The following is a 13,173-nucleotide window of genomic DNA, read 5'->3' on the forward strand; positions in this document are numbered from 1 at the left end:
CTGTAAATGCTGCCATAGTAATTCGTTGAGTTTCTAAAAATCAATGGGACTGATTGGAAACCTCTAAAAGCTTCAACTAAATCCAATAGCCAAGCAGACCTGGTAATTTACCAAATATTGTAAGCACCGACTCAGATCAGTGTAGAGTTTAGTAAGGTTAAACAGAGCATAGACTCAGTAACAAAGATTCAAACAAAAAGAAACAGATTCAACAAGTACTGACGCATGGACAGTACAATGAACTTGCCCCCAAGAAACCATGCAATGCAGCTTAATTTCCCACAAGTCTGCTGTATAATGCAATTAAACATCCACAAGATTCCAATTACAAGGGATATAATTATCAAACAATGACAGCTAATTGCGCTGCTAACCTATCTCAAACCTCTTTCAGGCAGTTCACTTCACTGCAAGGCTTCAGTGATTGAAGGTGCAGACAATTCTGAGATCAACTGACCAGGCAATCCTTCTTCAAAGCCTAAAGATATTAAGTCCACAATACTGGAGCTAAATAGGGTTGTTGCTTCTGATTTGCTTATTTCTCCTTGGCTTACCCCAACATTATATTCTGTAAAACAATACAGAGAAATACAAAGTATTCCCTGTGCTATCCTATAGTGCTGGCCATCTCAGTTGGATACTGGACAATTGGACAGATCATCAAACTAATTCAAAAATGTTAGCAAACCAATATCGTATATTCAGCGATATTCAAATCATACTGCAACACATCCTGTGATAACAATCGTAATTACTTTATTTATTTGCTTGCTTCCTTGCTTTAGTTGCTTGTGCCATCCATTCCTGAAGGCTTTGGCAGTCTAGCAGTTATGATCAGCATAAAACAAAAAGCAGCCCCCTCAAAAATAATAAACTCACCTGTAATAGAAACAAAATTGACAAACTCAAAATAATAAACAGAAAATATTCCGTTGTATTCCTTTACTGTGCTCAGCAATCAATATGCAGGCCTTAGTTTTTTGCCATACACAGTATCTCATTCACACCGTGTTGCCAAGGCAGACTTCTAAGAATTACAGTTTCTAATGTTTGAATTTTTTTTTTTAAGAGCTGAAGTTAAATTTATGGATGACATACTGATATAGAAATGTGTTTAGATAAAAAGCTGGGATTCCTCCAGTTTGCTCCAGGTGGAATCGAAAAGCTTGGGGGGAAAAGATTGTTAAAGGTTTGGCAGTGGACAAAATAAATCTGATGCATATTTTCAGAGAGCCCTCTGGCTGTATAAAAAGTTGATGACAGTGACAGTGGAGAGGAAAAAAAATGCTTATATCTACAATTCTCCATTATTTTCTCATTAACTTGAATTTTAAAGGGAATCCCATTAGTGCCTCCAGAGGATGAACAGTATAAATAAAAACTACAGATTTATACGTGCATGAAAAGAAAAGCTAGGTTTGATTGTCTCTGCTGTGGTTTAAAATCCTAAAGGATGAATTATCTGGAGAAAACCTCACCCTTATAACCTTTTCTATATTGTATTTCACATCTCTAATCCCCTAAGGCTATGGTTATCTAATAATAATCCTTTCGTTGTTCTTAGTTTCCATGCCACAGCTAAAATTATCTGAGTGCATTTTAACTTAAAAAAAAAAGACATAGTTAATTTTATTTGATTGCCAAGAATGCAGTGAGTTACTGCATAAGAGTTACATCAGCAAGAATGATGGAGATTAATCTGCATTGTTCACTGGGAAAATGTTTTTCTCACCAACTCATTTAGTCAGAATTAATTCTTTCAAGCACAGTATAACAGGTTTTCACTATGAAGAATTATAATGATATTGGTTATCAATTATTTTAATGATAGGGACAGAGATCAATCCACTGCATCTATAACTAATAGAATAAATTCTGAAACAATGGATATAGGATACTAAGGAATTTAAGTGTTAATAACTGGTAAAGGCAACAGCTATTTCCACATGTAAGGACTAAATTATTTAAACCTCTTCTATTATAATTATTGCCACTGTGCCAGAGAGGACAGAAGAGAGGCATTTGTGGTTTGAAAGTTAATGTATGTCATTTTACAGTGATTACTGCCAAGTATTACAAAGCATTTCCTGCAATTATGAATGCCCCTACCTGGGAATGAGCTCCACTGAACACAGTGGGACTTACAACTGTTCAGTAGACATGAGTTTGCTGTCAGAGTGTCAGTGCAGTCCTATTAAATCCTATTCAGCTCAACTGCTTTAACTCCCAAATAGGTAGCTGCTAGAATGTATTTTTCATCACTAAGCAGGGTGTCTTTTTTTTAATTTCTAGGCATATAAAAGTAACCTAAATATGTACTCACACAAAGAAGGGAGAATATGCAATAAACAAACCTCTCCTTTCCTTTCCTTTCCTTTCCTTTCCTTTCCTTTCCTTTCCTTTCCTTTCCTTTCCTTTCCTTTCCTTTCCTTTCCTCTCCTCTCCTCTCCTCTCCTCTCCTCTCCTCTCCTCTCCTCTCCTCTCCTCTCCTCTCCTCTCCTCTCCTCTCCATGTTACACTTATGGACATGAAATGTTCAAAGGCAAGGAAAAGACAAGTGATATTGGCTGTTTTAAAATACATGAACAAAAATAAAGTTTTGGATCTGACACCAGAACAGTTGCAGGATCAGACCCCATTGCCTCTTTATGTTGAGGGTGTTCCATAAAATGGGGTGTCATGAAAGAGTAGAAATATATTTCCCTATTTGTCATTTGTTGTGTAGAGCGTATTTTGAGATGAGTACCACTTGCAGCTATAAAGATGGGAAAACTGTTCGAGTCAGGGAATAGGTGTATTTTCAGTTCTTTTCCTATATCATTTCTTTTTTTTTTTTTTTATCTGCGCTCAGTCGTTACCGACTCTGCAGTGACTGCTTTGGATGAGTCCTTGCAGTTTTCAAGGCAAAGTGTTTCGGAAGTGGTTTGCCAGAGCCTCCTTCCTAGAGCAGAGCCCAGCTGGCGAGACGAGCGCAGGAGGCAGAGTTTCCGTTGCTTCGCGCCCTTTTCGGGCGAGCGCAGTTTCGCGCTTACTGGCAACTGCTCCTGACTCCTTTTGCAAGGCGCCACCAGCATTTTTCCTCCCACCGGAGTGAGAGTACCCATTAGGAAAAACAAAACTTGTCTTCTTTGCTACCTTTCTGGCTTAAGGACACCTAGTAACTGGTCACCCCAAACCTAGTTCAGTGGTCCAACTATACTGACATATCACACAACTAACTGGGCTCAGGAATCTTAAAAGTTGTCCCATCTAGCAGAGGCTGAGATATCTTCTTACCTTCAAGTAGCTACTTGTATTTTCCCTCTTTGTGCTTCTTTAAGTTCAATAATTGCTAATAAATACTGTCTGAACAGACCTATCCTTTTTGAATATACACATCCCTAAAAGATATGGCTAAGCTGCCCAGATCCTCATGGTTGCAGAGAAGTCTCCTGTTAATGAAGATTAGAAGAAGCTCATCTTCATATCTTCAGTGGTATTGATTGCTATTCCCCAACAATTAATTTTTATTATTTTATTATTATAAATTGCTATTCCCCATCAAATAAAATACAATTTGTTGTAGTTTAATTAGTATTCATTCTTGTTTTTATTGTAAATTGCGCAGAATCAGTCTTTGAGTGAGATGGGTGGTGGCTAAATTTGAAATATAAGCAAACAAACAAATAAACCACTTTTTTTCTGTAAATGATAGTTATTATTGTATCACGTGTTTAATACAGATAAGAATCACATCTTGCTTTGCTGATATTAAGCTGTAGTAGATCTGAATAAAGAAAAAAATTCTGTCATTTAGCATCTGCCTGATTTCTCATTTTACCTCCTCCATAATTAGTTTGACATCACTTTATCAGTTCAGTTTCCATTAATATTTATATACATTTTGTGTGCATTTTTCCATTGCAGACATTTATGTAGAAACTTTTCCCAGCATGCGTACTTTCAGAAAATAATTCTTCCATGGTAAAACATATGCTTGTGCATATATTTAATATATTTTACATGAACTTTTCAAAATTGGAAATCATGTCACAGACTTCTGAAAAATGTACCAGTTAGTATGCATATATATATTCAGCTTCTCATATATCTTTCAGCAACCCAAACTTAATTTGTTTCTATTATAATATTCTACTCCTCCAAATTTCTATTTGAAAAAATCCCAACAAAAACCAAGTGTTCCATATAATATGGCAGTATCGATATTGTAATGCTGCTCATTGCTATACCCTTTTTAATGTAATGCTATTGGTATTAAAGAAATCAAGCAATTGAAATAAATAAAAAACTATTAAGATGCAGTAAATCTTTCATCAATCTATATTTGGGGGGTAGCCTGTAACATAGGACAAATTGTGTAAACCTTATTTTAAGATGCTTTGAAGAAGGATGCCAAATTTCAATGTTGCCTGCATAAGAATGCATGCCAATTGAGATTTAAAGAGATCTTTCTCCTTAGTGATCTGTAAGTAGGATCTAGCATAATAGATCTGCCAGTAAGACCAGTGAAAGAGGACTGCAATATAGTTTACTTTTGTACAGTATTTAAGTTAAATACTTATGACCATATCCTTTTTCTGCATGGCTGGTGCCATCTGCCTGAATTAGTAATTGAAGATGGTCATTTTTCCCCTCCAAGAAAACCTCTTGCTGAAGTCAATTCTGAAATCACTCCTTCCATTTTGGAATGGAAGGGGAAAAAAAAACCCAAATAATTTATTGCAGCCATAAGGCCAGATACAATACAATATTCAATATTAGAGCTGATATATATATATATATATATAACAGAAAATTTTGATTAGAAGGGAAAAAAAAAAGATAATGCCCCATTTGAGTTGAACTCAACTTCATGGGCATGTCCATGAAGTTTTCTTGGTAACAATATGGAAGTGTATTGTCGAAGGCTTTCACGGCCGGCATACGATGGCTGGTGTGGGTCTTCCGGGCTGTGTGGCCGTGGTCTTGAAGTCTTGTTTCCTAACGTTTCGCCAGCACCTGTGACTGGCATCTTCAGAGTGCAGGAGCACAGACAGGAGCAGTTCTCTCTGTGCCCAGCCCTCTCTGCTCTCTGGGCACAGAGAGAACTGCTCCTGTCTGTGCTCCTGCACTCTGAAGATGCCGGTCACAGGTGCTGGCGAAACGTTAGGAAACAAGACTTCAAGACCACGGCCACACAGCCCGGAAGACCCACACCAGCCATAATATGGAAGTGGTTTCTAATTATCTCCTTCTGGGATTTCTTTCTGACTTTCCAGTCTAGTTTACAGCCCTGGATTTTCTGATGGTCTCCCATTCAAAAACTAACCAGATCCAATCCTGCTTAGCTTTTCAAAATCAGCATCAAGGTAGCCAGATGCTGCAAACAATGGTTTCTGAATTCTAGAGGTAGGCTCAGGACCAGGAAAATTATAAAAACATCCTGAGTGGTAAAAAGAAATCTTACTTATTTGTTCTAATACTGGACAAGCTGCTATGATTCTCTAAATCTCTTTGTACGATGTTAATGTGCCTGTGGGAAAGGAATGGCTCCCATTGTATATTTTTCTACATTGGATTTCTAAAGAAAGGAATTCCTGTCCAGTTTTATTTCTTGCCTTGAGTTGTATATTTCCAGGAGCTCCACTGACACAAACACATGTAACTATCCTTATTTCTTTTGGAGCTCGCTTATTTTGGTCTGTATGATATTGACCATTATGTGATAATTGGTTTTAAGCAAATAAAGATTGTATTAAAATGACTTTTTCTTATATAAAGATAAGCATTTGCATTATGGAGAAAGCTATCAGTGCTATCATATTCGTTAATATTTGCAGTGGACAGACTTTCCAACGATCCAAGTTGCTACATAAACAGTGCAATGTAGATATAAAAGGGTGCCCAAGTAGATGGTAAATAGAGACAAAATGCCTCATTACAGGAATACAGCTTTTGCATCTTTAAAACAGATTCCAAGGAGAAAGAATACGCTTACAAAGCCCTGCCTCATTCAGCAGTTTATTTTTGTCCGCTTCGTTAGGTCTGAATTGGCTCCATGAACAACCCTAACCTGTCAGGAACAAGCAGCTATTTCCAAGTGACACCAACTTCTATCTCTTGAGGCCAATTCTTAAAAGAATCTCTATAATTATCTCCCCAACAGCACAAAATATAGCCATTGTTACTTATCAGCTGCAAGGAGATCAATTGTTGGTAGAAATTGGGATTTCCAACTGGCGTGAACACACAAATGACCATTTTCATATGGAAATGATAGGTTTTGTACAAGTACAAACAAGACATCCAGAACTATTATAGGGGCATTAATAGGAACCAGGTGAAACTCCATTTCCCAGGATGTCAGCAAAAACAGGACCATGGCTGTTACAAAGGATTTTATTGAGACTTTAGTGCTATCAGATTTGCATTGCAAACATCTGGATGATACTAAGTGGCAGCAAAAAGCTTGTGAATTTCTCTGCTGCCATCTAGTGCTGCTGGAGATTTACAGCCCAGATCTAGGAGTTATAATTACTCAGAGACTTTGGCTGAAAATTCCTTCATTCCTTTTCCTTTTCCTTTCCTCTGTACAAAGCAGCCAAGTATTAAAATACTGCAAACATCAAGAGCTCATGTTTATTATTTATGCATCTTATTTCCAGTCAAATTTAGAGAGACATTTGCCTTCCTGTGCTAATTTGACTGAAGGGGATTTCCAGAAAAAGTTTCTGGACATTTAGCAATGTCTGTCTGATTAAAGACACTATTTCACCAATTTGCCCACCAAAATCCAGTCCAGTCCTGAAGCACCTCTTATAGGTTAAGAAACTCATAAGAGTACTCAACAGTCTTTTGGTCTTTTACAAGAACACTTAACTAATTCCAAAATGCAAGGTTTCTTCTCTTAAAGGAGCAGGTCCATAATTTGGGTGTACTCTTGGGCTCTCAGTGGAAGTGGTGGACATGGGACCCATGTTCAGTTTTGGCTAGTGCACTGATTACCATTGTACCTGGGCCAGGAGGACCTGGTTACAGTAATTGGTCATTACACCTGGCTAGACTACTGCAATTTCTTTTATGTAGCTACCATACTGAGTAGCCATAAAGGCTACTCAGGAATTGCAACTAGTCCAGAAGGTGGCAGCCAGCATACTTAGTGGCTGTCATCATTGGGAACATATAACACTAATTCTGCAGGCCCAGTACTGGTTAACAATTGTTTTTTGAGTACAAGTTAAGATGCTGGTATTGATCTATAAAACCCTTTATGGGTTGGCATCTGGGTACTTAAAAGACTTCCTGGTCAAACTACTATCATCATGACCTATTAGAACAGCCAAGGAGAAACTATTTTGGGGGAGCTGATGGTAGATGGTGCTGCTTTTCTGTGATAGCACTGGTACATGGAATAGCTTCCTGATGGAGATTAGGGTGCCCCCCTCCAGGCTGGTTTTCTGGAAACTGAATTGTTTGTACCTGATGCCATCTTGTTTTCTTATGGATAATTCTTGTTTTATGTTTTTAGGTGGGGTTTGATCTGGTTATTGTTATTACAGTTCAGATTGGTTTTAACCTAACCACGGATACTTTAAGTTTTGCATTATACTGTATGTTGCCAAGAGTCATTTTGATTCCAGTGGGTAGAAGTTTGATAAATAAATAAATCAGAATCTACCTATCATTATTTTCTTGGTCCAGAGTAGAGCCCTAGAATCCAGATACCAGTTATGTCCTTTCTTAGCCATGACTTGCTGACTTAACTAGAATTTCTGCACATTGGTTTAGTTCATGAGATTAATATAGACTTCACTTGTGTAAAACAGCTGAGCCCATATGGTCAAAACCAGAAAGTCCCAAATCTCTATTCCCAGAAGCCCTCTGGATCTCTATACCTTGGTTCTACCTGCTGCCCTGCAGGAGGGGTTTGGCAGTTCCTGCTGCCACTATCTATCTTGCAGAAGGAATCTCACTTAGACCTTTCAGAGACTGAAGAACAAATGAGAATAGTGACTCTTTAGCAAGTATCTACTTATTTGATTGCTTGTTTTGAATACATTATTTAAGCATAAGTACACTGACTGAGAACATAGCAAAGAAATGAATATAAATCTAAAGGCATGATGGAATTGTCTAAGATGAACATTTGGGATAATCAGGAAATGATATAGTAAGTTCTGATTGCAGGACAGACACAGTTTTGGTAGTATCAAGAATGCTTCTTGGCAAAAATAGAGAAGGAAGGAAGGAAGGAAGGAAGGAAGGAAGGAAGGAAGGAAGGAAGGAAGGAAGGAAGGAAGGAAGGAAGGAAGGAAGGAAGGAAGGAAGGAAGGAAGGAAGGAGAGTGAAGGCAGAGTGACTTGAGGAAGATGAATCTAAAAGCACTGTATGAAAAAAAAATCTACCAACAAAATTAATAGAAAGTTGACATAAGGGAAGAAGATGTTAAAGCTGTTTGGAACCCAGAAGAAGAATTACGTTACAAATGTGTGTGAAGTTACACTAACAGAAAGTACAAAAAAGGGGTAACAATGAAGTCATAGAGGCTGTGAATGAGAAAAAAAGAGGTATTGCTGCAAAAAGTAAGGTTGAGAGAAAAATACTTATAATGTGTATAGAGAGAAAAATATAGTTTCAAAAATGCAGTCAGAGAGAACAAAGAACAGTTAAGGTTAAAAGAATGACAGGAAATTTGTTTTTCCTGATTTTGACAGAATATTGTTTTAAGGTTTTGGATATGGATAAACAGGGCTAAAAAGGAGCCTTCAAAAGAGTGAATGGAATTAAAAATAAAACTGATGAAATCATTTGGGATGAAACTGAAGTAAGGGAATGTACTGAGCAGGGAATAAGACAGTTATGTGATGTCACCTCAGATGTTGAATGTATTTATGGATAAACGTGTAAGAAATGCTTGTGACAGTAGATTGCCGGCTAGGGATGAGCATGCATGTGTACTTCGTATGATAACGCCATGAAAATCATGAGGGTGTGAATGTAAATGATTTTCAGCAAATGTAAAATAGAATGGATGATGCAATGAGGCTACAGATCTGAAAAATAATATCAAAGATCAAGATACTGTAGTTGTGTTCCATAAGGAAATGGAATGGTCTGTAATGAGGAACGAATCTTTACTGAAAGAAACAAAAATGGCTATGTACAGTATATGAGGTGTCTCTGTCCATTTTGCTATGTGGAAGAGTGAGATGTATTTTCAGCTAGTGCGCGGGCACTACTTTTGTTTGGAGCCCAACTGAGACCATATAACTCCTTCACCCCTTTAAAGAGGGTGCAGTCCAAATTCTTAACATACTTCAAGTCCCATGATGTGTTTCTACCATGGTCTTACACCATGAGGCTACTATGATCAAAACTGAAACGCACATTTGGACATGCATCTTCTCTTATTGGTTAAATTTACATTCCCCCCCCCCCCCCACGGGCTTTACATGGTAACTGCTCCTCTTTTTTCAAGCCAGCTAGATATCTAAGCCAAATAACAATTCCCCAATTTGGAAGAGCCCTAATCCTGGTAAGAAACCCGTTTGAACAAAGACTTTGCCACTGTGGTGAAGATGTTCTTGAAACATTAACCAATGTTTTGTTAGGTTATGAAGATGCCCAGCTGCAGCTAATAATACCCCATGTAGTCAGATTTCAGGTCACCTAGATCCATTTTATTTGCAGTTATTAATATCCAATCACTGTGATCGTACTTCTCTTAACGTGGCTAGTTTTGTTTCACTATTTGCAAAACACACTATACTTTGACCACTCCAATATTATAATTATTTGGTTCTACTGGTTTTTATTTGCTGTCTCACAATTTGTTTTATTTTTTTCTTCTGTTTTTTAAGCTGGTCAACGACTATAATAAAGTACAACTGCTTTTTCTGATTTGATTGACTGCCAACCCACTGCTTTCCTAGATTCTTTCACAATATGTTTGGTGAATGCTTTCCTGCCCAAGTCTCTTCTATCTTTAGGTAATGGCATTTCAGAATAATGTGCCAGCTTATGTGCTAGATCATCCTGGAGAAAAGTCTCTATATGGTCACAAAGAGTTGACACGAACTTGATGGCACATAATCAATCAACCAGTCAATTGGAGTATCAGCTTATCACTTCCGTAATGTGAATGCTTGGTTCTCCTTGCATTTTGCCTGCTTATGTGCAAAACATAATTGCTTAAATCACTCAAGCACTAATGCTTTTCCAAGATAATTTTTCTCCATTGACTGTAAGTGCAAGGACATTTTGGAATTTATAATTCCCCATCACTGGCAACTTTGAATGATGATTACAACTCATAATAGAGAGATAACAATGCATAAATTTTCTGTGTGTGCTTCATTTGTCTGTGAGAAGATCCTTTGGAATTAAAAGCATATGCATATGCAAAAAGATACTTAGCATCACGATGATCTATATTGATTTTCTATGGATTATGGGTAGTTGAACCTGGAATTTAAAAACAGAGCAACAGATTATTAAAAAAAACATCCAGGTTGTATATGATTATAACAGTATAATCCACTTGAAACTGTCCAATAATAAGCATCTCCTTGTCCAAAGCTTCCCTTTTTGTAACATGTCACATTAATGTTTGTCCTGATGGCATGATGCTCTGTTTTCATACCTCATAATTGGTTGCCATTAGGTAAGGCAGTGAAATGCTATGGTGAATTTGGGGAAATTCTCTCACATTACACAGGATGAGAAATTGATATAGGATTATTGTGCTCCATGGGAGAAGCACAGGAAATTATCTTATACCAAGTCTTATCATTAGTAAATCTAATTTAATATTGTTTATATTAATTGATGGTGGCAGAATCCCAGAGTGCAGTGTTTTCAAACCCACTCAGGAGACTAAACTTGCATCCTTTTGTATATAAAACTGTCCTATAGCCATGCTACTGAGTTATGGTAGCACCATCTTCCTGCTAACATGCAATTTCATCTTGATAGCACTCTTAGATCATATTTCTCAATTGGTAAGTCTTTCAATGTGGCTGAAAGAAGTATTCTAGCCTTTAGAGGCTTACTATGACAAGTTTGGGAGGCACTCTGTGAATAAAATTATTCATACCTGCCCTAATTCTGATACCACTTATTAGAACAGTCCCTAAAGAGTCACCCAGAGAATTGTTTGATCCCTTTGAATGGAATCTTTTCAGATTATGCAGCCTGAAAGATGTAGGCAAGCTGGTCGGACGAGTTTGTCCAATAAGCAAAAGTTTATGTTCTCAATCTTTTGCTACCTCATCTTGTTATACTGTGAGTGTGGGTGTACATATGTGTGTGCACATAGGCAGAAGGATGTGCAAAAGGTTGCTGGGTTGATCTAGGTTCTTAACTGCAAGAAGGACCTTAGTGTAGAAGATAGTTATATGATTACAAGCTGCATTTTGTGTGACGTAGAAGTTTGTACAGTTTGTTGTCAGACTGCAATATCTCCCTTTGGGTCAAGATACTTAAGATTGTAATGAACCAGCTTCAGGCACTCTGGAATGAAATTGGTATGTTTGGCTTGATTTTGGCCCTGATGCCACTCTGCACCTCAGCACTGGACTTGTTACTGGCTGTGCAGCCGATGAACCAGTACCTGGATGTTATAACGTGATAGGCAGTAGACAAAAGATTGAAGCTAAATTTGCATTATGCAGAGACAGAGGGTGTTCCAGCATGGATAAATGATGTTTAAACTATTGTTGATGCTATTGCACTTCTGAAAAAGCAGACTCACATCATTATAATCTTAAAATAATTATTCCGTTCTGGATCCAATTCAAGGTGACATGTTAAAATTTAACTTTTTTCCTGTAAACATTATACTTGGCACAACTTAACCACCCACCTATGCAGTTTGTTGTTTTTTTTTGTTATTATAATGAAGTTTCTGGATTTTAGATTTACTGACTATATTACATGTACGATCCAATGCACTTAGGCCAGGGTTGTTCTCCATTATAAGATCCAGAAAGCAACCATGATGAGACTTATGCTCATTAAGTTTTATGAACGTATTCAAATGACATGACCCAAGGCTAATATCCAGGAAATAATGTAATTGGGGCTGGAAGAACAGTTGTAGATGCATTTCCAATCCACCATTCAAAAGATTTTCCTGTGGAATCTGAAGTTTGTGTACTGATTTCCATAATTCTTTCTTTTACCAAGAGAAAAGATTTAGGGTCAGTGGGTTTCTAATTTCCAATTTAGCAGCTGAAAAAAATACCAAATATGCTGGTTCTCAAAATGATGGAACACCTTTTTATTTTACTATTGTTCTTTATAGACTAAGTCATATGCAGCCTAACTGTATGTGTTCTGCTATTTACATAACTGATTTGCATAACATGCTGCCGTTAAACATTATGAATGTGTTTTACATTAATTAGAGGCTTCACAACAAATCAATGACACTTTAAGTGCTCAAAACAAGCTACTTGTATCCTTAACTTATCATGTTACATTTATGGATAATTTGCCAAATATTTATTCTTGGTTAGTTTGAGAATAGTGAGTCCAAACACCATCTCTACCTGTTTCATATCCAACACTTTCTCTTCTGAAGTGATGAAATGTGTTATGACATCACAACTCAACCTCCATATTTTATCAGCTTGGGTCCAGAATCAGCACACAAGTACCAAAGACTAGACTTTGCATTGTGACATCAGAACACAATTCTGAATCTTTTTTTTTTTTTTGGTCACTGCAGTTAGTAGCAGAAGCTTATGCTTCATAAATTTCTTTCACAGTTATGTCAGATCCCCTTCACATGTATATGTACAACACAGAGTACAAGGTTTCACACCCCAGCATAGTGTCTTCTGTGCCTCTGGATCATGCCTGGACCCTTCTCTTCCCTACTGGGCCTAAGAACCTGCTGTTCGGTGGGATTAATTTGTTCTCTCTTTGCTGAGAGGGCAAAGAAAGACTTGCAGGGAAGGAGATTAAAATTATTTCTGTTCAACTAGCAATTGACAGTTTAAGTGGGATACCTACCTTTATTTTTTCAAGGAGTTCAAGAGCTTGAAGGCTTCACAAGGATGCCCTGCTGCCCTTAGAATTTGCTGCCTGAGCCAATTGCCTCATCCTAATGGAAGCCTAGCTCTCTATGTAAAACAACAAAACAACCTTATTCACTTCAATTTTTCTTTCTCTCCTACTCTTCTTTTCCCC

At 37.4% G+C, this 13,173-nt stretch overlaps 1 long non-coding RNA gene across 7 annotated transcripts in view; it reads right to left on the bottom strand.

Annotated features, from left to right (window-relative positions):
- LOC103060482 (uncharacterized) overlaps positions 1–13,173 on the bottom strand; it is an 84,478-nt gene that overhangs the window by 22,950 nt on the left and 48,355 nt on the right. The window contains exon 7 of one of the 7 annotated variants that reach the window (XR_015794366.1): positions 5,121–10,443. The exons of the other annotated variants lie outside the window; for them this stretch is intronic. This is a non-coding gene — a long non-coding RNA (uncharacterized LOC103060482). Of the gene's footprint in view, positions 1–5,120; positions 10,444–13,173 lie in introns of those variants that run through there. 7 annotated transcript variants of the gene reach the window in all.

Source organism: Python bivittatus, unplaced genomic scaffold (assembly GCF_059951505.1).
Source record: "Python bivittatus isolate LINGU-HERP-01145 unplaced genomic scaffold, Pbiv_v1 ctg000980_np1212, whole genome shotgun sequence".
Taxonomy (NCBI): Eukaryota; Metazoa; Chordata; class Lepidosauria; order Squamata; family Pythonidae; genus Python; species Python bivittatus.